This window comes from Pseudophryne corroboree, chromosome 9, assembly GCF_028390025.1.
Source record: "Pseudophryne corroboree isolate aPseCor3 chromosome 9, aPseCor3.hap2, whole genome shotgun sequence".
Lineage (NCBI taxonomy): Eukaryota > Metazoa > Chordata > Amphibia > Anura > Myobatrachidae > Pseudophryne > Pseudophryne corroboree.
The window spans coordinates 60,683,858-60,709,933 of record NC_086452.1 but is presented as its reverse complement, the minus strand read 5'-3'; the positions used below and the strand labels follow the sequence as shown (position 1 = coordinate 60,709,933).

Here is a 26,076-nt window from a genome sequence, read left to right as displayed (position 1 = left end):
ATCAGGAATACACCTTGCCACTGTCATAAATGATCATTTGGATTTTCTCGGGTTATCTTACCAGTTTTTCATGTTATTTAATAGGATGTATTAAACACGCCTAACCCCGTACCCAGCTGTTGGCACCCATTACATTAACCTATTGTTCTAAACAAGGTCATACGATTACAGCTTTTGTTGTGTTTCTCCTTCTCTGGGATACCTGTATGATACCTTTTACTGTCACTTAAATTCACGATATTGAAACTATACAGGTGACCAAAAGGAGACCTAGAGCTATAAATAAACTGTGCTCACAATACTTCCTATATTACTATATTCCCACTCTCCTTCCTTCTGTGAACTCTCATCCATGATTCTGGAGAACGTGTTCTCCTAGGGACACGTCTCTCCAGTCTAACGTGGACAGCAGATTCACACCATTTTGTCTACTACGACTTACCCAATTCTACAATACAGTCTGATCAATTATTTATTCTTTCTCTGAAGAAGGAATCATTCCTTCTGTTTCGGTGCACTCTCATTGGTGATATAAGGCAAGTTTTCCCTACGACCATACCCCAACGTTCACGCCCAATCTCGTCCGATCTGGGAAGCTAAACGGAGGTGGGCTAGGTCAGTACCTAGACAGGCGACTGCTAGGGAATACCTGGTGAAGTAGGTAAGCTTTTCTTCCCTATATCAAAAACGCCAACAGCAGTATCACCACTTATACTCAATCTAACTACTTCTTCAATCTTCAATTGTGACGACTCACTTACCTATGATAGTGGCAAATAATTAGAATTGTTAACAGTGTGTGGGTTCTCCCACTCGCGTATTTAACCCAACTAGGGCTGCATTAATACAAACCAAGTTTGTACAGATCTTGGGCAGACGGAGGCAGCTTGAGATGTAGCTACTTTTCCTATGCATTTATCCAGGCATAAATAAGATCTGAACATTTCATATATACTTCCAAATTCAATAAGTTGTTTCATCCCGACATATTTTCCGCATTGTATAATCATGGCCATGTTGAATTTATTTTGTTTTGAGTTTTTACGTGTTGAGAAGGGTACTAACTAAAGACGATAACAACATTATTATTGACTTATCTCCTACTAGGTATCATTTATGATAATATAATAAGAGTGCGCCCAAACAAGAGTCATACTTTTTCTCTTTGTACATATACCTTTGTCTATTTTTTATGACTCCGGGCGCACCGCCACACGGACAGACAGGAATTTCCAAATAGTATTGTCCATTTTTGGTTTCTAGATAATTCACAGTGTAATTTTGAATCTAGGTCTGTGCAGGATCAAAAACCTTTGTTCCCTCACTGATGTTCATGCTGAGTTATGCTCAGCTTCTGATCCCTTGCACGACCATATTATTACTTTCTTGGGCAGATAATCTCTATCGCCTTCAAACTCCATTTCGTCTTTACCCCGTTTTTCCGCTTCTCTCTAACTCATAAACCTCTAAGCCTCTAATAGACAAACGGCCCCTTACCCAGCCCTTGAACCAATACTCCCAATCGAGAGCAAGGAACAGCGATAATCCATCCTCAGTAGACAGTCTGATTCAGGGAAAATATTACACCAGCAGCACAGCATGTCCTCTTTTTCTCTCAAAAATGAGTTATCCAAACGGAAGAACGTAGGACAATTAGAAGACCTTCTCTCGGAAACCCTGAACATCGAGACTACACCCACTGATTGGAGGACACCCTTTTCTAAATTACAGCGAACCCTTCAGAGACGTATCCGTCTGACCTGGGACATCACGACCCTAGACAACTACATCAAGAACAAAATTGTACCAAGGGGTCTCAGACCCAAAATTTTCCCTTCTTTTCCCCTCGCTACAGAAAGCCTAAAGCACGAATGGGAATCCGCCCTCTTAAAATGCTCCAGTGACTTATTGCACATCTTGGTTAAACATGACACCTTGATGTTAGATCAGGTTGAAAAGGAGATAGAGGAGCTGGGGAAAGAGCTTGAAAACTGGGAAAAAGACATATCCTTCCAGACGACTTTTGAGAGACACAAGAAGGATCTCGACACCTACGAAAAAACCATTGTCGACCGTAAACGGAATAAGTTGCAACGAGACAAACGGGACTTTTCCCAGGGTGATATCTTTACATGGAACCCCCAGCCCCCTAGGAATAGAGGCAGAAGACAACCAGAGGGGTATACCTTCTCTGAATTTGAGTCATCCACAAGTGAGGATTCTCTCAGTGAGGCACTTGATACGGTACGACCCACCCCTAGCTCCAGCAGGGAAGGCTCCCCTCATTTTTTAGAAAGAGGACAGAAACCGAGAGGAAGGTACAGACCTCAAGAAAGACGAGACGAGGGGGGAAGAAGAGACACGGGACGAGATCCTCGATGGGATATGCCACGGACGTCAAAATATCCGGAACGCCAGAGACGGAAAATACGATAGACCCATCTACACCTAATCACTTAACTATAATCAATCTATCCAACAGAATCCTTACTTCAGCACAATCCAATGTTCTTAGCAAAGGCTTATCCTTCTCCCCTTCAAAGTCTTTTGACAGATTCCTTTGGGAAAAAGATCTAAGATTATTTGGTCGCAAACTCCTGCTGAAAAAATTCTTTGCACGAAGGAGTCAACAAAAGGATGTTACCCTAGTAGCCCCTCTGACGGAGGAAGACAGAAACACACTTAGTATCCTGGAAGAATTATACTCTGAATCTAATAGGGACCCCACAGCCGATCGACGTCCAATGTGCAAGAACAAATCCAACTTCTTTCCCCCAGATGACAACAGCCCTGAAGTGCGAGTATTTCTAAACCTGGTCGCTAAGGAATTTGATCAGATTCATATGCAAAACCTGAATAAACGACATAGATTCTCAGACAACCTGAAGAAAGAAGAAAGACAAGCACTCAAACAATTGAATACCTGGAAAGATGTGGTCATAAAACCGTCCGATAAGGGCGGGAATATTGTTCTTTGGCCCACAGAGATGTATACCATCGAGGCACTCCGCCAATTGAATCAGACGGCCTGTTACAAGAAACTCTCTCACAATCCGATTCCACAATTTATGAGGGAATACTCTCAATTGATTGACGAAGCAGCATCAACTGGTACAATCACTAAACAAGAACACAAATATCTTTCTGTCACCAATCCCAGGGTACCCACTTTTTACCTCCTTCCCAAGGTCCATAAGAACATCCAAAGACCACCCGGTAGACCTATCATGTCTGGGAATGGAGGGATGCTGGAACAACCAAGTCGTTTTCTCGATTTACATCTGCGGGAATACGTATTACAGTTGCCTTCCTACTTACAGGACACATCTGACCTGCTCCGCAAGATACAGGATATCAACTTTGAGGAGCATTTCTTACTGGCTACACTGGATGTAGAAGCTTTGTACACCAGTATCGACCACCAGATGGGTCTTAAGGCAGTCAAACACTTCCTGGACTTCAGCAAGAATGATGATTTCAACTCTCTATTATTCAACCTGATGAAATTTGTACTAGAGAAAAACCACTTTACTTTTCAGGATCGCTTCTACTTACAAGTCAGGGGTACCGCGATGGGCGCAGCCTGCGCACCAACATATGCCAATCTCTTTCTGGGGAGATGGGAACAGACTCACGTTTTCAATGAACAGAATGACAGATACACAGAACATGTGTTAATTTGGCTCAGATACATAGACGACATCTTCATCATCTGGGATGATACAGAGGAACTTTTGCTCTCATTTATTCATCTTCTCAACAGTAACAACTTGAATATCAAATTAACACATACAATTAGCAAAGACATGGTTGCCTTTTTGGACCTACGGGTCTACAAATCGCCGGATGGCACTTTAGCCACCGAACTCTATCGGAAAGAAACCGCCACTAACAGCATCCTCCTCCAAACTAGCGCACACTCCCCCCCCACTATTGAGAACATTCCCAAGGGGGAGTTCCTGAGACTGAGGCGCAACTGTTCGGAGGTAGGGGTCTACAAGATGAAGAGTCATGAACTGATTGATCGGCTCCGAGAAAGAGGATATAGTAAACGCTCTCTCAAGCGGGCTCAAAGGGAAGCTTTATATACCAGCAGAGATTCTTTGATTTCCCAACCTCAACTCAAAACCAAGGAAGATGAGACTAAAGTTAGGTTCATCGGAACCTTTTGTCCGGAATGGAAACTCCTTAAGCAGGCAATTGAAAAACATCTGCCTATTCTACAACTGGATGCAGACTTATCACCTTATATAGATTCTAAAATAGACATGAGCTGGCGAAGGTCCAGAAATATCAAGGATCACCTGGTCAGAAGCCATTTTGTCCAAAAGACGACAAGACAAAATCAAATAACTGACTACATGACCAGTGGGACACCAGCATCGACTAAAGTGACGGGCTCTTTTCCCTGTGGCAAGTGTAAAGTATGCCCTCATATTTTGAAAACAAATTCAGTGGTGGACAGATATGGAAAGACCATAATGATCAAACAATTCTTTAATTGCGACACACAAGCACTAATATATTGCATCACGTGCAGCTGTGATGCTAGATATATAGGCATGACAACGCGCAAACTCAAGGAAAGAGCCTTGGAACACTTGGGCACCTGTCGAAATGCTGCTACGGATCTTGCTAGGATGAAGCAGTTAACAACAGTTGCAAGACATTTCCATACCCATCACAAGGATCATCAGAAGGATTTTAAAATCTTTGGCTTGGAACAAATCCATCTGGGAATTAGAGGCGGAGATATTACCAAAGAACTTTTGAAAAAAGAAAGTGAATGGACGTTTAAACTGAATGGCCTCCGACCCAAAGGCCTAAACGAAAATATTAACTACAGTGTTTTCCTGTGAGACTCACCATGCATGTGCCTTAAATGGCATTTCCACAACTCTATCTTTCCAATATTTTTACTGATTTTCATACATAGCATTAACCTAAACATAATTTTCCCTCCAATTTCTCTCCCCTCCATTTTTCCTTCCTAACCCCCCCCCCTTCTTTCCATCATAACCCACCCTTCCCCCTTTCTCCCCCTTTCTCCACCTCCACCCAATAGTTATACGCATTCACTACCCACAACCTTCTAAAATTCTCAAACTTATCACCCAAGGTACATTTCCCTACTCACATCTGCACAGCACATACAGTTTTCCATAAAATACAACATTTCTTAATGCTCAACATAGGAGTACTCAGTCTCCACTCATCACAAGTCACATCACATTCACCAGTCAGGGCCAGGCATTATAGACTCACATACTTAGACTCACACACAACCACATCCATCATCTCCCCTTTTCTCTCCCCCAGGCTAATCATTTTCCATCACACACCGACACTGCACCACCACAAGGCACCATCTGCACAGACACTTACACTTACTCAGATACACATATCTAGTACTGCCATGTTCTATACAAACAGCCAGTTTCCTGGAATGCCACCCAGGTTAACACTCACACTCACCCCACCACATTCATCCTCACATCTCTTATTAACATCTCTCTCCTCCACACTTTTCCATCCGCACCAATTCCCCCATTTCCCCACCCCCTCTCCCCCATTTCCCACTTCTTCCCCTCCCCAACCATATGCCCCATCATGTCCCCCACATCACTCACCTATCCCAGCACAACCTTGCAATGCTCATAAATGGATATGTCCACACGTATAACCTTAATCAAGAACTCTTATCTTCATAATCATTCTCAATCTTTGCTATTCATATCATCTTCTTGATGTACTTTCATTTTAATATCTTCTCCATCTCACAATTAATCCCATATACAATATTAATTTTTATTATCACTATTATCATTCAATAACATATATTTATTTTCTTTCTTCTTTCAACCATTTTACCTCTATTAATATATTTTTATTTTATATTTTTTTATATTTTTTTTTTTTTTATATTTTTTTATTATTATATTTTTTTATATATATATATTTTTTTTTTTCATTCTTATTTTCTCATTTTATGTACATGGTTAATCATAACAATCTCATTATTTATTTCCCGTTCCTTGGCAGGAACATGGGCATCACCATTTAATCACATTCCCTTCAAGACTTAATTGAGAATCAATCACAATCTGCCAAGATAGCACAGATACGAGGCAGTATAAGCATCCTGGCACCCTGCTTCTCCCCCTCTCCCCCCTCCGTGTTTTACATAATCCGTGTGTATCCTAGCAACCCAGTTTCACCCAGCCAATTGGGCGCAAGTTCAGCTGTTCATCTCCGCCCTCACCAAAGTACTACTTCCGCTCACTGATCACAATCAGCGGCACAAGCATCATAGCAACCGACCCGTCGTTGGTATGGGCGGAGCCTAGGGTGACGACTTCCGCCCGTACACTTTCTCATCAGCGCATACCGCCGATCGCGGCCCCCCGCCCGTATGATCAGAACCTAGGCGCCAGTAACCATGGTCTCTCCCAGTCTATCACCAGCCCGCATAGCGGGACACCCACTCGCCACACGTTCGGGCCGTCTCTTAGCCACCTGAAGAGGGCGGAAGTAATAGTTACAACTTCCGCCCTTCTTTGACTAATCTAGTGACATCAGCTAGTCCTCCCCCAAAGCACAATGCTATTGATAGGACCACCAGCTCAGTTCAACCCCGCCCACGGGACCAGTCATTGGCTGACATCAATGACAGGTTCCATTAAATACTCTAACCCCTGCTTCCTATGAGTTGCTCAGAATGAAAGTGAACAAGCCCGTGACAGGGTGAAACGCGTTTTTCCAGTGGGCACCTCTCCTATCAGAACAACTGAATGGGTGATATTTATTACCAAATTATCTTATCCTTGGCACCTTTGCCTGTTTGATACTTCAAGTTTGTTCTCCGCTTTTTCAGCGGGCACACCGCCTGTTGGTTGTTTTAACAGCCATAGGACATGCAGATTATACTTAGTCACACTCTCTGCCCTTTTGTCTGAGCAAGCACTTCTGCCGTAGCTCAACACTTACTAGTTTCTAGTTTGACTGTGCTGCATACACATGCACTCCTCTATGCAAGCAAATTGTGATGTAACCAGGTGACTCAGCCTCGTGATTTGGTTTATGCAAATTAAATCACTGCATATATTCATGATTGCAGAAATTTATTTTATTTTGTTTTGATCGTATAACTAGCCAGCTCTAAGCAGACTTATTCTATGTGCCTGTCCTCTCGAGGACTTATCACCAAGGGGTCTGTTTGATTGGTGACAACTCATCAGTCTCATTCATCATTACTTGTATAAAAGTCTTTTTGATAATACAAACTGTTACCATCAGGAATACACCTTGCCACTGTCATAAATGATCATTTGGATTTTCTCGGGTTATCTTACCAGTTTTTCATGTTATTTAATAGGATGTATTAAACACGCCTAACCCCGTACCCAGCTGTTGGCACCCATTACATTAACCTATTGTTCTAAACAAGGTCATACGATTACAGCTTTTGTTGTGTTTCTCCTTCTCTGGGATACCTGTATGATACCTTTTACTGTCACTTAAATTCACGATATTGAAACTATACAGGTGACCAAAAGGAGACCTAGAGCTATAAATAAACTGTGCTCACAATACTTCCTATATTACTATATTCCCACTCTCCTTCCTTCTGTGAACTCTCACCCATGATTCTGGAGAACGTGTTCTCCTAGGGACACGTCTCTCCAGTCTAACGTGGACAGCAGATTCACACCATTTTGTCTACTACGACTTACCCAATTCTACAATACAGTCTGATCAATTATTTATTCTTTCTCTGAAGAAGGAATCATTCCTTCTGTTTCGGTGCACTCTCATTGGTGATATAAGGCAAGTTTTCCCTACGACCATACCCCAACGTTCACGCCCAATCTCGTCCGATCTTGGAAGCTAAACGGAGGTGGGCTAGGTCAGTACCTAGACAGGCGACTGCTAGGGAATACCTGGTGAAGTAGGTAAGCTTTTCTTCCCTATATCAAAAACGCCAACAGCAGTATCACCACTTATACTCAATCTAACTACTTCTTCAATCTCCAATTGTGACGACTCACTTACCTATGATAGTGGCAAATAATTAGAATTGTTAACAGTGTGTGGGTTCTCCCACTCGCGTATTTAACCCAACTAGGGCTGCATTAATACAAACCAAGTTTGTACAGATCTTGGGCAGACGGAGGCAGCTTGAGATGTAGCTACTTTTCCTATGCATTTATCCAGGCATAAATAAGATCTGAACATTTCATATATACTTCCAAATTCAATAAGTGATATGATTCCAGTACTTCTGACCAGAGGAGATCTTATGACAGAGGCCAGAGTACTGGAAGGAAATGCTGGTTACGGGAGCGGGAAAGCCTAGTAAACCCTGGCGCCCTAACTCCGTTGTCTCGCCCGTGTAATCAGAAATCCCCTGCGAGACTATGGTTGCTTGAGCCCATGGCAGCCGCGTTTGAAGGGCGGATTTTGTCTGCCCAACTCCGATGCCCCCTCAGGTCTTAATGGGAGACAAAGGGAAATCCGAGACAGGGTGATAACAAGGGGCCCTCTGACTAAGCAACCAGGCCAGGGGCTACAAGCTAACTAACTTAAACCAGAAGTATGTGCGGACAAACCGCCAGGGAAAAGGACAACCAAAAATCCACTAATCCGTTACTCCTATCCAGCACCGCTGGATACCAGAGTGGATTTGTGGGAGCGGAATCCTCCGCAAAAAGCTCCGAAACACAATATAACCAAATAATAAATAGTAAGCGGTCAAGCCGCAACACACGGCTACGCCGCGACTCACGAACACCACAGGATGTTAAAGGTGCTCGGTCTGGACTCCAGGAAAGGATGACAACTTCCGAGTACTGGATCACTGAGGACAGGAACGACCGGATAGAACAGGACTGGAAAACTCTCTGCAACTGACACAGCAAACAGGAAGCTATAACCGGCGTCTGTGAGAAGTCCTGAGAGTGCCTTTAAATGGAAGCCCTCCAATCAGGAGCCAGACAGGGCTAATTACAACATGCCGTGCAGCTGCATGCTGCACGGCCAGGAACCAATGAGGTGATTAACTTAGACCCAGCAACGGGGAATGCGGTCCGACAGTGGCGTCCCCGTTGCTAGGGTCTGTGCGGCTCCGTGCGCCCGGCGTCTAGCGTTGCTAGGGAGCCGGCGGCTGTCCGCATGCGGCGTCCCTAGTTGCTAGGCGCCGGGCCGCACTGACGAGCGGACCCTCGGCGCCTAACAGTACCCCCCCCTTGAGGAGGGGTCAAGGAACCCCTAAGGCCAGGTTTCTGAGGAAATTCTCGAAAAAATGCCCTCTTGAGCCTCGGGGCATGGAGATCCTTATCCAGGACCCAAGACCTTTCTTCTGGACCATAACCTCTCCAATGTACCAGAAAATAAAGCCGACCCCGGGACAACTTGGAATCGAGAACCTTCTCCACCAAGAACTCCTGCTGACCCTGTACATCTACTGGTGATTTCCCCTGAGAGACCTTTCGAGGAAATCTACTGGAAGAAACGTATGGTTTCAACAAGGAGCAATGGAACGTATTTCCGATCCGGAGAGTTCTTGGTAAACGTAACCGGAAAGCAACTGGATTGATTTTTTTTATAATATGAAATGGTCCAATAAATTTGGGGCCCAATCTGGCTGAGGTTTGTCGAAGTTTAATGTTGCGAGTCGACAACCATACCCTATCTCCTACTTTAAAAGTGCAAGGCCGCCGGAGCCTGTCAGAAAAATTTTTCTCCCGAAATGCCGCTTTTCTGAGAGCAAGGTGCACTTTTCTCCAAATGAGTCTGAGATGAGAGGTCAAAGTCAGCGAGGAGACAGAGGAATGTTGAAAAAAGGAATTAGCCCTGGGGTGAAAACCGAAAACTGTAAAAAATGGAGACACATTGGTGGAGGAATGACAGGCATTGTTGTAAGCAAACTCCGCCAAAGGAAGAAACTCGGACCAATAATTTTGGAGTTTGGCAGAGTACAAACGCAAATACTGTTTTAATGATTGATTAACTCGCTCAGTCTGCCCGTTGGATTGGGGATGGTAGCCGGACGTTAAAGACAATTTCATCTTTAATGAGGCACAAAAAGACTTCCAAAATTGTGCAATGAATTGTGGACCCCGATCAGAAACAATATCAGTGGGTAATCCATGGAGTCTGAAAACATGGCGGAGGAACAAAACTGCCAATCCCTGGGCAGATGGCAGTCGGGGAAGAGCAATGAAATGGGCCATCTTGCTAAAACGGTCCACTACTACCCATATGACTCGGCATCCGGCTGACAGAGGGAGGTCTACCACAAAATCCATGGAAATATGAGACCATGGCCTGAGAGGAACATTTAAGGGCATAAGTTGACCGATAGGCAAGGAACGGGGAACTTTATGCTGTGCACAGACTTGACAAGAAAAAACAAACTCCTTAATGTCTTTGGAAAGACCAGGCCACCATACTGAGCGGGAGACTAATTCCAAAGTCTTAGAGATCCCCGGATGCCCGGCAACTTTGCTATCACGAAACTCAGTCAAAACAGTTGCTCTCAAAAACTCAGGGACATAAAGACGACCAGCAGGAGTATTTCCAGGAGCTTGATGTTGAAGCTGTTTTAACTGGGTGAATAAATCTTGTGTGAGACCTGCCCGAATGACTGAAGACGGAAGTATGGGAGTAACAGGACTGTTATCATGAACTGGAAGAAAACTGCGTGACAGGGCATCCGCCTTGGTATTCTTGGAACCTGGCCTGAAGGTGATAAAAAACTTGAAACGAGTAAAAAATAAAGCCCAACGAGCCTGCCGGGCATTCAGCCGTTTAGCTGATTCGATGTACTGAAGATTTTTGTGATCAGTCAAAACTGAAATGGTATGTGTTGCTCCCTCAAGCCAATGCCTCCACTCCTCGAAAGCCCATTTAATAGCCAGTAATTCCCGGTTACCAACATCGTAGTTGGATTCAGCAGAAGAGAATTTCTTGGACATAAAGGCACAAGGATGTAATTCTAGAGAGTCCGGATCCTTCTGAGACAGGATAGCCCCTACTCCAACCTCCGAGGCATCAACCTCAACAATGAAAGGCAATTCTGGGTTGGGATGTCTGAGGACTGGGGCTGAGATGAAGGCTTGTTTCAAGGCCTGAAAAGATACTTCAGCTTCACGTGACCAGTTGGTTGGATCCGCTCCCTTCTTAGTCAGTGCCACAATGGGAGCAACCAGGTCGGAGAAAGAATGAATAAATCTTCTATAATAATTCGCAAACCCTAAAAAGCGCTGAATTGCTTTTAAGTTGGTGGGTTGCGCCCAACTAAGGATGGCTTGGAGCTTCTTTGGTTCCATACAGAATCCCCGAGGGGAAATAATGTACCCTAAAAAGGATACCTCCGTGACATGAAATTCACACTTCTCCAGCTTGGCATATAGGTGATTTTCACGTAATTTTTGAAGAACCTGACGCACCTGGGTAACATGTTGTTCAATAGAGTCAGAATAGATCAAAATATCGTCTAAGTAGACGACTACGAATCTTCCAAGAAAATCACGGAGCACATCGTTAATGAGATCCTGGAAAACTGCCGGAGCGTTAGACAGGCCGAATGGCATAACCAGATACTCGTAGTGACCCGATTGAGTACTGAATGCCGTTTTCCACTCATCTCCTGACTTGATTCGGATGAGGTTATACGCTCCTCTCAGGTCAATCTTAGAAAAAATCACAGCCGAACGTAGCTGATCAAAGAGGACAGAAATCAGCGGCAAAGGGTAAGTATTTTTTACTGAGATCTTATTCAAGGCTCTAAAGTCAATGCAGGGTCTGAGTGATCCATCTTTCTTCTCCACAAAGAAAAAGCCTGCACTTAAAGGGGATTTAGATGGCCTGATAAATCCTTTCCCTAGGCTCTCTTTAACATACTCATTCATGGCCACAGTTTCTGGTCCGGACAATGCATATAACCTTCCCTTTGGCAATGTGGCACCAGGAATTAGCTCAATAGCACAATCATAAGGCCGATGGGGAGGCAGAATGTCCGCATTGCCCTTGGAAAATACATCAACAAAATCCTGGTATTCCACAGGAATAGGTGCGGGAATGACAGCAGCAATTCTGAGGGGAAGCGTAATACATTCCTTATTACAGATGGTACCCCATTGTGAGATCTCCCCCGACTGCCAATCAATGATGGGATTATGAAAGGCCAGCCAAGGGTGACCCAGAACCACTGGAACTGCTGGGCAATGGGTAAGGAAAAATTCAATTTTTTCGGAATGAAGAGCTCCGACCGAAAGTAGAACAGGGGGTGTACAGAGAGAAATAACCCCATTGGATAAGGGACTCCCATCTAAACCATGCATGGTGATATGCCTACCCAAGGTTAACTGAGGAATACCTAAGGCCTTGGCCCACGTTAAGTCCATAAAGTTCCCTGCAGCTCCACTGTCAACGAAAGCCGACACCGAAGAACAGAGGCTGCCAAAGGAAACTTTAGCTGGGACTAACAGGGAATTATTCGAGGAGATAAGCTGCAGACCAAAGTGAACCCCCTCACAATTCACTTGGTCGAGGCGTTTCCCGACTTGCTCGGACAATTACGGGCAAAATGTCCTTTACCCCCACAGTACAAACAAAGACCAGAATTTTGCCTTCTGGTTCTTTCTTCAGGAGACAGCTTGGAGAGACCCATCTGCATGGGCTCCTCTATGTCCACAGGAATGGAAAAAACACAAGGGGTAGACCCGACAGGTGCTCCTTTTTCAGCCCTCCGCTCTCTGAGACGACGATCAATCTTAATAGAAAGCTCCATGAGTTTATCGAGAGTCTCAGGAGCGGGATACTGAAGGAGACTGTCTTTTATAGACTCAGATAAGCCGAGGCGAAACTGACTGCGCAGGGCTGGGTCATTCCATCCACAGTCGTTCGACCAACGGCGAAACTCCGTACAATAAATCTCTGCGGGATTCCTACCCTGTCTGAGAGCACGTAACTGACTCTCGGCGGATGCCTCTCTATCAGGGTCATCATACAATAGCCCTAAAGACCCCAGAAAGGCGTCTACAGACAACAATGCCGGATCCTCTGTTCTTAAACCAAAAGCCCAGGTCTGGGGATCCCCCTGAAGTAAAGAAATAATAATTCCGACCCGCTGAGATTCCGTACCTGAGGAGACTGGTCTTAAACGAAAATAAAGTTTACAAGACTCTTTAAAATTAAAAAACTGCTTCCTATCACCAGAAAAACGGTCAGGCAAATGCATTTTCGGTTCAGGAACGACCCTCGGGGAAGTCCGTAAAAGATCTTCCTGTGACCTCACCCGAAGGGAAAGATCCTGAACCATCTGAGTAAGTTCTTGAATCTGGCTAACTAGAAGCTGGCCAGGATTTGGCCCTAAACCAGTGGGATTCATGAGGCCGACAAATCTTCTAAACTGAATAAGGGAAAAAATCAAACCCTGTTAAATTTTAAGTTTTGGTCTGGCCGGTTATAATGTTATGATTCCAGTACTTCTGACCAGAGGAGATCTTATGACAGAGGCCAGAGTACTGGAAGGAAATGCTGGTTACGGGAGCGGGAAAGCCTAGTAACCCCTGGCGCCCTAACTCCGTTGTCTCGCCCGTGTAATCAGAAATCCCCTGCGAGACTATGGTTGCTTGAGCCCATGGCAGCCGCGTTTGAAGGGCGGATTATGTCTGCCCAACTCCGATGCCCCCTCAGGTCTTAATGGGAGACAAAGGGAAATCCGAGACAGGGTGATAACAAGGGGCCCTCTGACTAAGCAACCAGGCCAGGGGCTACAAGCTAACTAACTTAAACCAGAAGTATGTGCGGACAAACCGCCAGGGAAAAGGACAACCAAAAATCCACTAATCCGTTACTCCTATCCAGCACCGCTGGATACCAGAGTGGATTTGTGGGAGCGGAATCCTCCGCAAAAAGCTCCGAAACACAATATAACCAAATAATAAATAGTAAGCGGTCAAGCCGCAACACACGGCTACGCCGCGACTCACGAACACCACAGGATGTTAAAGGTGCTCGGTCTGGACTCCAGGAAAGGATGACAACTTCCGAGTACTGGATCACTGAGGACAGGAACGACCGGATAGAACAGGACTGGAAAACTCTCTGCAACTGACACAGCAAACAGGAAGCTATAACCGGCGTCTGTGAGAAGTCCTGAGAGTGCCTTTAAATGGGAGACCTCCAATCAGGAGCCAGACAGGGCTAATTACAACATGCCGTGCAGCTGCATGCTGCACGGCCAGGAACCAATGAGGTGATTAACTTAGACCCAGCAACGGGGAACGCGGTCCGACAGTGGCGTCCCCGTTGCTAGGGTCTGTGCGGCTCCGTGCGACCGGCGTCTAGCGTTGCTAGGGAGACGGCGGCTGTCCGCATGCGGCGTCCCTAGTTGCTAGGCGCCGGGCCGCACTGACGAGCGGACCCTCGGCGCCTAACAATAAGTTGTTTCATCCCGACATATTTTCCGCATTGTATAATCATGGCCATGTTGAATTTATTTTGTTTTGAGTTTTTACGTGTTGAGAAGGGTACTAACTAAAGACGATAACAACATTATTATTGACTTATCTCCTACTAGGTATCATTTATGATAATATAATAAGAGTGCGCCCAAACAAGAGTCATACTTTTTCTCTTTGTACATATACCTTTGTCTATTTTTTATGACTCCGGGCGCACCGCCACACGGACAGACAGGAATTTCCAAATAGTATTGTCCATTTTTGGTTTCTAGACAATTCACAGTGTAATTTTGAATCTAGGTCTGTGCAGGATCAAAAACCTTTGTTCCCTCACTGATGCCGGCAACCACCAGCGAAGGGGGTGCATGCTGCATTTGGCACCATGGCATTGTTCGCCACCTCAGATCTCCCTGCATGTACAAGCGATCTAAGGAGGCGACGATCGACCCGTGGGTGCACGCATCGCATCATTTACATGCCCACGCACAGTGTTTAAATGATGTGTCCACATTGTTTAAAAAATCTTACCATGTGCGGGGACCTTGAGACACAAGTCTGGCAGCCCCCAGGTTAGTTTTGATGGTGAGCTGCTCCACTGTAGCGCGTCGGTCGGTCCTCCCGCACCTTCGTAGCCGACGTTCATCTCTCACATCAATGGCAGGTGGTGTTTCGCAGTTTTCACGTTGGTTATGGCGCCATTTGTCCAGTCACAAAACACCTTCACCAGAGCAGCACGCGAACAGTTCACAAACTGCGCAGTTTCAGAAATACGGCTAACTTCAGCCCAAAAGCCGATGATCATCCTTTTTGCAACTCGTATATACCCACCAAGCCAGCACACGACACGTGACGTACTTCATAGGCTATGCGCTGCCGACATCAAATGTAGAAGGTGGGCATCATAATGTGACTCGACCGTGTATGTTGTGACACTGATGTGTGGCATAATTATGTATTGGGGACAGTGATGAGTGGAATATTGGGGGTAATTCCGAGTTGATCGCTAGCTGCCGTTGTTCGCAGCGCAGCGATCAGGCTAAAACTCGGCATTTCTGCGCATGCGTATGGGCCGCAATGTGCACGCGCGTCGTGCGGGTACAAAGCCCGTTGTGGTTGTGCACAGGTTGTAGCGAAGTTTTCAGTCGCACTGACGGCCGCAAGAAGATTGAAAGGAAGGGGGCGTTTCTGGGTGTCAACTGACCGTTTTCAGGGAGTGTTTGCAAAAACGCAGGCGTGTCTGAATAAACGCAGGCTTGGCTGGGCGTTCGCTGGGCGGGTGTATGACATCAAATCCGGACACGAATAGGCTGAAGTGATTGCAAGCGCTGAGTAAGTTCAGAGCTACTCTGAAACTGCACAAACTTTTTTTGCAGAGCTCGGCTGCACAGGCGTTCGCACTTCTGCTAAGCTAAAATGCACTCCCCAGTGGGTGGCGGCATAGCGTTTGCACAGCTGCTAAAAACTGCTAGCGAACGATCAACTCGGAATGACCCCCATTGTGTATTGTGGCACATGTGTGTAGAGTGCACAAATGTTGTTCCCAAAGTTTGGTTAAAAGTGTGTGAGTGAGGTATTATGTAGTTGGCTGGTAAAACTGTATTAGGGGTAGGAGGGGCAGTAGGGTGCCCAGAAACCTTAGCTCTGACCCTGATAGGAACCATTCTGTTTCATGAAGCCATTTTGTGCTACATTATACAGTGTCATTGGTGGAGAAGGTACAAATGACCTGGGCCTAGTCCTCTGTAGGGCCCTGGGAGTGAAGGGGATGCAAAAGCCCTTTTTTCCTCTCCTGCAATGCCAGTGGAGTGTCAATGCGCAACATAGGGCTGTACACACCAAAGACACATGGACATGTCCACTCCAGTGGACACACCCCAGTACGCATGCCCGCCGGATGTCTCTGCGGCCCTGCTCGGTGTAACCCATACAGTCTTTTTCAGCAAAGCTCTACGTTAATGTTCTATTGATGTGGGATGTGATGACCCCAGCATCAGGTAACAGATCGAGGTGACCCCTTTCTGTTACCTGATGCCCAAAAGCTGGAAAAAATAGTGACATTTGATACATGGGTGCTGCTCCCAAGCTTACAGTCTTTGGGAAAAATAGAAAATGTGTACATGAGGTGCCACTGTAGCCTATAGGTTGAGCCATACAGCCATGGGAAAGTGTTCAGTGGGCTATGTCATCCAGTCAAAGTGAACCCTAGATACAAGTTAAATGAAAGTTAATTATTTTTATTCTGTAAGTCCTTCATGTGACATCAGCTGTTACAGTAACTTTTACTAGCAAGACGAAATATAAAAGATTGATTAGAAGCATACTTTATTTTCCTTTGTATTAAGGGGCCATCACCACCTTTACCATCTGTAATAAACAATATATTTCACTACTTCTGTGTGTTAATACAGTGCGGTGTCATCACATGAGTGCGGGCACAGACTGAAGACATCTGTTCTCACCGTAATATGAAGCAGGCAGCCAGCGAGGGCTATTGTATATAAACCCCACAAGGTGGTCACTTAGCAATGTCAACACAGACGCCCGCAGAACTGCCGGAGAATGGATATTTCGAGGCTGTGTATCTGTCGGGATACTGAGTTATTAGGAATGGATTTCCTATCCACGAGTCAGTGTTTGGACAGTTTTTTTCCCGTTATACACACTTTTCCTGAACTCTAAACAAAGCCATACATTGCAGCCACACGTTATCTATCATCTGATCTAGCTGGTTCTTGAAACGTGTATTGTGGATGTACCACTGGTGAGTTAAAGAATATCATTTTTTATTATTTTTTTTTGACACAAAAGATTATGGGGCCCGTTTATCAAAGATCGCATTTTCAATGCTAGCTGGGCGGGATCTTGCTATCCATGATCGCATTTGAATATGCAATCAAATCGTACTGCTATATCATGCAGCACAGGCAGGGACAGGGGATCTGGAAGGAGACTGTCCCTGCCGTGTGCTGGGAGGGATGAGCGGTCATCTCTGAACGCACAAACACAGAGGTCACTTCCGGGAAGGGTTCTGGGGAAACCCACCACTGGGTACAATTGTGCAGCCCATAGCTGTGGGGGGCCGGGTGTGGATTACACTAAAACGGTCTACAGTCACTAATGGTAGACATGCATTAGCATACCTCCCAACTGTCCCGATTTTCGCGGGACAGTCCCATTTTTTGGGACTGTCCCACCCGCGGGCCGCAGTGTCTCGCGGTGGGGGGAGGCAGTTGGGAGGCTCCTGCACTCGCTGCTCTGCTAAGCAGAGCAGCGGTGAATAGACGCTGCGTCTATTCAGTGGAGACAGGAGGAGAGGAGGCATGCCAACGGCTCACAGAGCATTGGGCATGCCCCCTCAGTGATGAAAATGGGGCGTGGCTCACGATCGCCCCCCCCCCCCCCCCCGTGAAACCATGCCTCCTTTTCATAGGCCGCACACCCTTTCCGGAAGCGCGCACGGCTTCACCGCGCGTGTGTCCCTCTTTGACAAAGCTGAAAGTTGTGAGGTATGCATTAGGTCGACAGGGTCAAAAAGTCGACATGGAAATGGTCGACACAAACAAGGTGGACACAATTTTTTTTTCTTGTTTGGGGTGTTTTGTCACTTTTCTGCCACAAACAAGCCCCGTTAGTGTACTGCGTCCCTTCAGGCAAGGTTACTATTCCCAGTCGTAGTCCACGTGGATGGTAAAGTATGAAAAAGTAAAAAAAAAAGAAATAAAAAAAACTTGTGTCTACCATATGTGTGTTGACCATTGTCATGTGGACCTGTTGAACTATCTTTTGACTCTGTCGACCTCTGACCCTGTCGACCTAATACATGTCTACAATTAGTGGTAGACCTATTGACTGTAGACCTTTTTAGTGTAGATTTTTAGTCCGTATACCATAAGGGGCCAATATCGGGAATGCATCACATTCTCGTTATTGGTAAATCGGGCAGCATTGTATCCCACATAGTAACCTATAGGGGATGCGGCTGCGGGCAGCAATGGAGGGATGGTAGTATGTATCGGAGATACATTTGGGTGTTATCTAATATTTACAGCTAACCCCCGAAAACTGGTGTTTTCAGGGAAGTAGCCGCAAATATGGAATGATAAATAAGCCCCTAAATGTCAGAAAGAACATGTCGTACAATTCCCGACTGTGACAAAGATAAAACATAAAGGACATCAGCGGTTACGTTCTACAAGGACCCCTTTACTGGAATAGGAAGCCACATTTAGATTTGAAATGATTGTGTCAGAAGACCCTGATCACCACTTTGTGTGTCCCCACAAAGATGCAGTTGCGATTGAGGCACACGGTATCAGACATGTATTGGAAATATGCCGAGCGTTCTTGGGCAGTGCTTGGGAGAGAGCTATTCTGATAGTAACATAGGGGCAGATGTATTAAACTGGAGAAGGCATAAAGGAAGTGATAAACCAGTGATATGTGCAAGGTGATAAACGAACCAGCCAATCAGCTCCAATATGTAAATTAACAGTTAGGATCTGATTGGCTGGTGCATTTATCACCTTGCACATATCACTGGTTTCTCTATCGTCCTAGTGGATGCTGGGGTTCCTGAAAGGACCATGGGGAATAGCGGCTCCGCAGGAGACAGGGCACAAAAGTAAAGCTTTCCGATCAGGTGGTGTGCACTGGCTCCTCCCCCTATGACCCTCCTCCAAGCCAGTTAGATTTTTGTGCCCGGCCGAGAAGGGTGCAATCTAGGTGGCTCTCCTAAAGAGCTGCTTAGAAAAGTTTAGCTTAGGTTTTTTATTTTACAGTGAGTCCTGCTGGCAACAGGATCACTGCAACGAGGGACTTAGGGGAGAAGAAGTGAACTCACCTGCGTGCAGGATGGATTGGCTTCTTGGCTACTGGACATCAGCTCCAGAGGGACGATCACAGGTACAGCCTGGATGGTCACCGGAGCCTTGCCGCCGGCCCCCTTGCAGATGCTGAAGTAAGAAGAGGTCCAGAATCGGCGGCAGAAGACTCCTCAGTCTTCTAAAGGTAGCGCACAGCACTGCAGCTGTGCGCCATTTTCCTCTCAGCACACTTCACACGGCAGTCACTGAGGGTGCAGGGCGCTGGGAGGGGGGCGCCCTGGGAGGCAAATGAATACCTATTTTGGCTAAAAATACCTCACATATAGCCTCCGGAGGCTATATGGAGATATTTAACCCCTGCCAGAATCCGTTAAGAGCGGGAGACGAGGCCGCCGAAAAAGGGGCGGGGCCTATCTCCTCAGCACACAGCGCCATTTTCCCTCACAGAAAGGCTGGAGGGAAGGCTCCCAGGCTCTCCCCTGCACTGCACTACAGAAACAGGGTTGAAACAGAGAGGGGGGGCACTAATTTGGCGTTAGAAATATATAAAAAAGATGCTATAAGGGAAAACACTTATATAAGGTTGTCCCTATATAATTATAGCGTTTTTGGTGTGTGCTGGTAAACTCTCCCTCTGTCTCTCCAAAGGGCTAGTGGGTCCTGTCCTCTATCAGAGCATTCCCTGTGTGTGTGCTGTGTGTCGGTACGTGTGTGTCGACATGTATGAGGACGATGTTGGTGAGGAGGCGGAGCAATTGCCTGTAATGGTGATGTCACTCTCTAGGGAGTCGACACCGGAATGGATGGCTTATTTAGGGAATTACGTGATAATGTCAACACGCTGCAAGGTCGGTTGACGACATGAGACGGCCGACAAACAATTAGTACCGGTCCAGACGTCTCAAAAACACCGTCAGGGGTTTTAAAACGCCCGTTTACTTTAGTCGGTCGACACAGACACAGACAGGGACACTGAATCCAGTGTCGACGGTGAATAAACAAACGTATTCCTTATTAGGGCCACACGTTAAAGGCAATGAAGGAGGTGTTACATATTTCTGATACTACAAGTACCACAAAAGAGGGTATTATGTGGGATGTGAAAAAACTACCGTAGTTTTTCCTGAATCAGATAAATTAAATAAAGTGTGTGATGATGCGTGGGTTCCCCCCGATAGAAAATTATAGGCGGTATACCCTTTCCCGCCAGAAGTTAGGGCGCGTTGGGAAACACCCCTTAGGGTGGATAAGGCGCTCACACGCTTATCAAAACAAGTGGCGGTACCGTCTATAGATAGGGCCGTCCTCAAGGACCAGCTGACAGGAGGCTGGAAAATATCATAAAAAGTATATACACACATACTGGTGTTATACTGCGACCAGCTATCGCCTCAGCCTGGATGTGCAGAGCTGGGGTGGCTTGGTCGGATTCCCTGACTAAAAATATTGATACCCTTGACAGGGACAGTATTTTATTGACTATAGAGCATTTAAAGGATGCATTTCTATATATGCGAGATGCACAGAGGGATATTTGCACTCTGGCATCAAGAGTAAATGCGATGTCCATATCTGCCAGAAGATGTTATGGACACGACAGTGGTCAGGTGATGCAGATTCCAAACGGCACAAAGGTGTATTGCCGTATAAAGGAAGAGGAGTTATTTGGGGTCGGTCCATCGGACCTGGTGGCCACGGCAACTGCTGGAAAATCCGCCGTTTTTACCCTAAGTCACATCTCTGCAGAAAAAGACACCGTCTTTTCAGCCTCAGTCCTTTCGTCCCTATAAGATCATATCTGCCCAGGGATAGAGGAAAGGGAAGAAGACTGCAGCAGGCAGCCCATTCCCAGGAACAGAAGCGTTCCACCGCTTCTGACAAGTTCTCAGCATGGCGCTGAGACCGTACAGGACCCCTGGATCCTACAAGTAGTATCCCAGGGGTACAGATTGGAATGTCGAGACGTTTCCCCTTCGCAGGCTCCTGAAGTCTGCTTTACCAAGGTCTCCCTCCGACAAGGAGGCAGTATGGGAAAAAATTCACAAGCTGTATTCCCAGCAGGTGATAATTAAATTACCCCTCCTACTACAAGAAAAGGGGTATTATTCCACACTATATTGTGGTACTGAAGCCAGAAGGCTAGGTGAGACTTATTCTAAAAAAATTTTTGAACACTTACAAAGGTTCAAATCAAGATGGAGTCACTCAGAGCAGTGATAACGAACCAGGAAGAAGGGGACTATATAGTGTCCCGGGACATCAGGGATGCTTACCTCTATGTCCCAAATTTGCCCTTCTCACTAAGGGTACCTCAGGTTCGTGGTGCAGAACTGTCACTATCAGTTTCAGACGCTGCCGTTTGGATTGTCCACGGCACCCCGGGTCTTTACCAAGGTAATGGCCGAAATGATGATTCTTCTTCGAAGAAAAGGCGTCTTAATTATCCCTTACTTGGACGATCTCCTGATAAGGGCATAGTCCAGGGAACAGTTGGAGGTCGGAGTAGCACTATCTCGGATACTGCTACAACAGCACGGGTGGATTCTAAATATTCCAAAATCGCAGCTGATCCCGACGACACGTCTGCTGTGCCTAGGGATGATTCTGGACACAGTCCAGAAAAAGGTGTTTCTCCCGGAAGAGAAAGCCAGGGAGTTATCCGAGCTAGTCAGGAACCTCCTAAAAACAGTGCATCATTGCACAAGGGTCCTGGTAAAAATGGTGGCTTCCTACGAAGCAATTCCATTCGGCAGATTTCACGCAAGAACTTTTCAGTGGGATCTGCTGGACAAATGGTCCGGATCGCATCTTCAGATGCATCAGCGGATAACCCTATATCCAAGGACAAGGGTGTCTCTCCTGTGGTGGTTATAGAGTGCTCATCTTCTAGAGGGCCGCAGATTCGGCATTCAGGATTGGATGCTGGTGACCACGGAGCCCAGCCCGAGAGGCTGGGGAGCAGTCACACAAGGAAAAAATTTCCAGGGAGTGTGATCAAGTCTGGAGACTTTTCTCCACATAAATATACTGGAGCTAAGGGTAAATTTATAATGCTCTAAGCTTAGCAAGACCTCTGCTTCAAGGTCAGCCGGTATTGATCCAGTGGGAAAAACATCACGGCAGTCGCCCACGTAAACAGACAGGGCGACACAAGAAGCAGGAGGGCAATGGCAAAAACTGCAAGGACTTTTCGCTGGGCGGAAAATCATGTGATAGCACTGTCAGCAGTGTTTCATCCCGGGAATGGAAACTGGGAAGCAGACTTCCTCAGCAGGCACGACCTCCACCCGGGAGAGTGGAAACTTCATCGGGAAGTTTTTTTCCACATGATTGTAAACCGTTGGGAAATACCAAAGGTGGACATGATGGCGTCCCGTCTGAACAAAAAACGGGACAGGTATTGCGCCAGGTCAAGAGACCCTCAGGCAATAGCTGTGGACGTTCTGGTAACACCGTGGGTGTACCAGTCGGTGTATGTGTTCCCTCCTCTGCTTCTCATACCTAAGGTGCTGAGAATTATAAGACGTAGAGGAGTAAGAACTATACTCATGGCTCCGGATTGGCCAAGAAGGACTTGGTACCCGGAACTTCAAGAGATGCTTACAGAGGTCTTATGGCCTCTGCCGCTAAGAAGGGACTTGCTTCAGCAAGTACCATGTCTGTTCCAAGACTTACCGCAGCTGCGTTTGTCGGCATGGCGGTGGAAAGCCGGATCCTAAGGGAAAAAGGCATTCCGGAAGAGGTCATTCCTACCCTGGTCAAAGCCAGAAAGGAGGTGACCGCACAACATTATCACCACATGTGGCGAAAATATGTTGCGTGGTGTGAGGCCAGGAAGGCCCCACAAAGAAATTTCAACTCGGTCGTTTCCTGCATTTCCTGCAAACAGGAGTGTCTATGGGCCTCAAATTGGGGTCCATTAAGGTTCAAATTTCGGCCCTGTCGATTTTCTTCCAGAAAGAATTGGCTTCAGTTCCTGAAGTCCAGAAGTTTGTCAAGGGAGTATTGCATATACAACCCCCTTTTGTGCCTCCAGTGGCACTGTGGGATCTCAACGTAGTCTGGGATTCCTCAAATCACATTGGTTTAAAACCAGTCAAATCTGTGGATTTGAAGCATCTCACATGAAAAGTGACCATGCTCTTGGCCCTGGCCTGGACCAGGCGAGTGTCAAATTGGTGGTTTTTTCTCAAAAAAGCCCATATCTGTTTGTCCATTCGGACAGGGCAGAGCTGCGGACTCGTCCCCAGTTCTCTCCCTAAGGTGGTGTCAGTGTTTCACCTGAACCAGCTTATTGTGGTGCCTTGCACCTACTAGGGACTTGGAGGACTCCAAGTTGCTAGATGTTGTCAGGGCCCTGAAAATATGTTCCAGGACGGCTGGAGTCAGGAAAACTGACTTGCTGTTATCCTGTATGCACCCAACAAACTGGGTGCTCTTGCTTCTAAGCAGACTATTGCTAGTTGGATGTGTAATACAATTCAGCTTGCACATTCTGTGGCAGGCCTGCCACAGCCAAAATATGTAAATGCCCATTCCACAAGGAAGGTGGGCTCATCTTGGGCGGCTGCCCGAGGGGTCTCGGCTTTACAACTTTGCCGAGCAGCTACTTGGTCAGGGGCAAACACGTTTGCTAAATTCTACAAATTTGATACCCTGGCTAAGGAGGACCTGGAGTTCTCTCATTCGGTGCTGCAGAGTCATCCGCACTCTCCCGCCCGTTTGGGAGCTTTGGTATAATCCCCATGGTCCTTTCAGGAACCCCAGCATCCACTAGGACGATAGAGAAAATAAGAATTTACTTACCGATAATTCTATTTCTCGGAGTCCGTAGTGGATGCTGGGCGCCCATCCCAAGTGCGGATTATCTGCAATACTTGTACATAGTTACAAAAATCGGGTTATTATTATTGTTGTGAGCCATCTTTTCAGAGGCTCCGCTGTTATCATACTGTTAACTGGGTTTAGATCACAAGTTGTACGGTGTGATTGGTGTGGCTGGTATGAGTCTTACCCGGGATTCAAAATTCCTCCCTTATTGTGTACGCTCGTCCGGGCACAGTACCTAACTGGCTTGGAGGAGGGTCATAGGGGGAGGAGCCAGTGCACACCACCTGATCGGAAAGCTTTACTTTTGTGCCCTGTCTCCTGCGGAGCCGCTATTCCCCATGGTCCTTTCAGGAACCCCAGCATCCACTACGGACTCCGAGAAATAGAATTATCGGTAAGTAAATTCTTATTTTCAGTGAATCCTGCTGGCAACAGGTTCACTGCACCGAGGGACTAAGGGGAGAAGAAGCGAACTCACCTGCGTGCAGAGTGGATTGGGCTTCTTAGGCTACTGGACATTAGCTCCAGAGGGACGATCACAGGCCCAGCCATGGATGGGTCCCAGAGCCGCGCCGCCGGCCCCCTTACAGAGCCAGAAGACTGAAGAGGTCCGGAAAATCGGCGGCAGAAGACGTCCTGTCTTCAATAAGGTAGCGCACAGCACCGCAGCTGTGCGCCATTGCTCTCAGCACACTTCACACTCCGGTCACTGAGGGTGCAGGGCGCTGGTGGGGGGGGCGCCCTGAGACGCAATAAAAACACCTTATATGGCAAGAAATACATCACATATAGCTCCTGGGCTATATGGATGCATTTAACCCCTGCCAATTTTTCCTTAAAAAAGCGGGAGAAAGGCCGCCGAGAAGGGGGCGGAGCCTATCTCCTCAGCACACTGGCGCCATTTTTCCTCACAGCTCCGTTGGAGGGAAGCTCCCTGACTCTCCCCTGCAGTCCTGCACTACAGAAACAGGGTAAAACAAGAGAGGGGGGGCACTAATTTGGCAGATAAATCTATACAGCAGCTATATAAGGGAAAAACACTTATATAAGGTTATCCCTGTATATATATAGCGCTCTGGTGTGTGCTGGCAAACTCTCCCTCTGTCTCCCCAAAGGGCTAGTGGGGTCCTGTCCTCTATCAGAGCATTCCCTGTGTGTGTGCTGTGTGTCGGTACGTTGTGTCGACATGTATGAGGAGGAAAATGGTATGGAGGCGGAGCAATTGCCTGTAATAGTGATGTCACCCCCTAGGGAGTCGACACCTGACTGGATGGTCTTATGGAAGGAATTACGTGATAGTGTCAGCAGTTTACAAAAGACTGTTGACGACATGAGACAGCCGGCAAATCAGTTATTACCTGTACAGGCGTCTCAAACACCGTCAGGGGCTCTAAAGCGCCCGTTACCTCAGATGGTCGACACAGACCCAGACACGGACACTGACTCCAGTGTCGACGGTGAGGAAACAAACGTATTTTCCAGTAGGGCCACACGTTACATGATCACGGCAATGAAGGAGGTTTTGAACATTTCTGATACTACAAGTACCACAAAAAAGGGTATTATGTGGGGTGTGAAAAAACTACCCGTAGTTTTTCCTGAATCAGATGAATTAAATGAGGTGTGTGATGAAGCGTGGGTTTCCCCCGATAAAAAACTGCTAATTTCTAAAAAATTATTGGCATTATACCCTTTCCCGCCAGAGGTTAGGGCACGTTGGGAAACACCCCCTAGGGTAGATAAGGCGCTCACACGCTTATCAAAACAAGTGGCGTTGCCGTCTCCTGATACGGCCGCCCTCAAGGAACCAGCTGATAGGAAGCTGGAAAATATCCTAAAAAGTATATACACACATACTGGTATTATACTGCGACCAGCAATCGCCTCAGCCTGGATGTGCAGTGCTGGGGTGGCTTGGTCGGATTCCCTGACTGAAAATATTGATACCCTGG

The 26,076-nt window shown here is 46.5% G+C and overlaps 1 protein-coding gene and 1 pseudogene across 3 annotated transcripts in view; both read left to right on the top strand.

Annotated features, from left to right (window-relative positions):
* Positions 1 to 26,076, top strand: part of LOC134957463 (uncharacterized) — an 87,722-nt gene that overhangs the window by 22,610 nt on the left and 39,036 nt on the right. For all 3 annotated transcript variants that reach the window (XM_063939416.1, XM_063939414.1, XM_063939415.1), the window contains exon 2: positions 16,880 to 17,232. The gene's annotated coding sequence lies outside the window, so the exon portion shown is untranslated. The remainder of the gene's footprint in view (positions 1 to 16,879; positions 17,233 to 26,076) is intronic.
* Positions 7,837 to 7,955, top strand: LOC134959068 (5S ribosomal RNA; annotated as a pseudogene).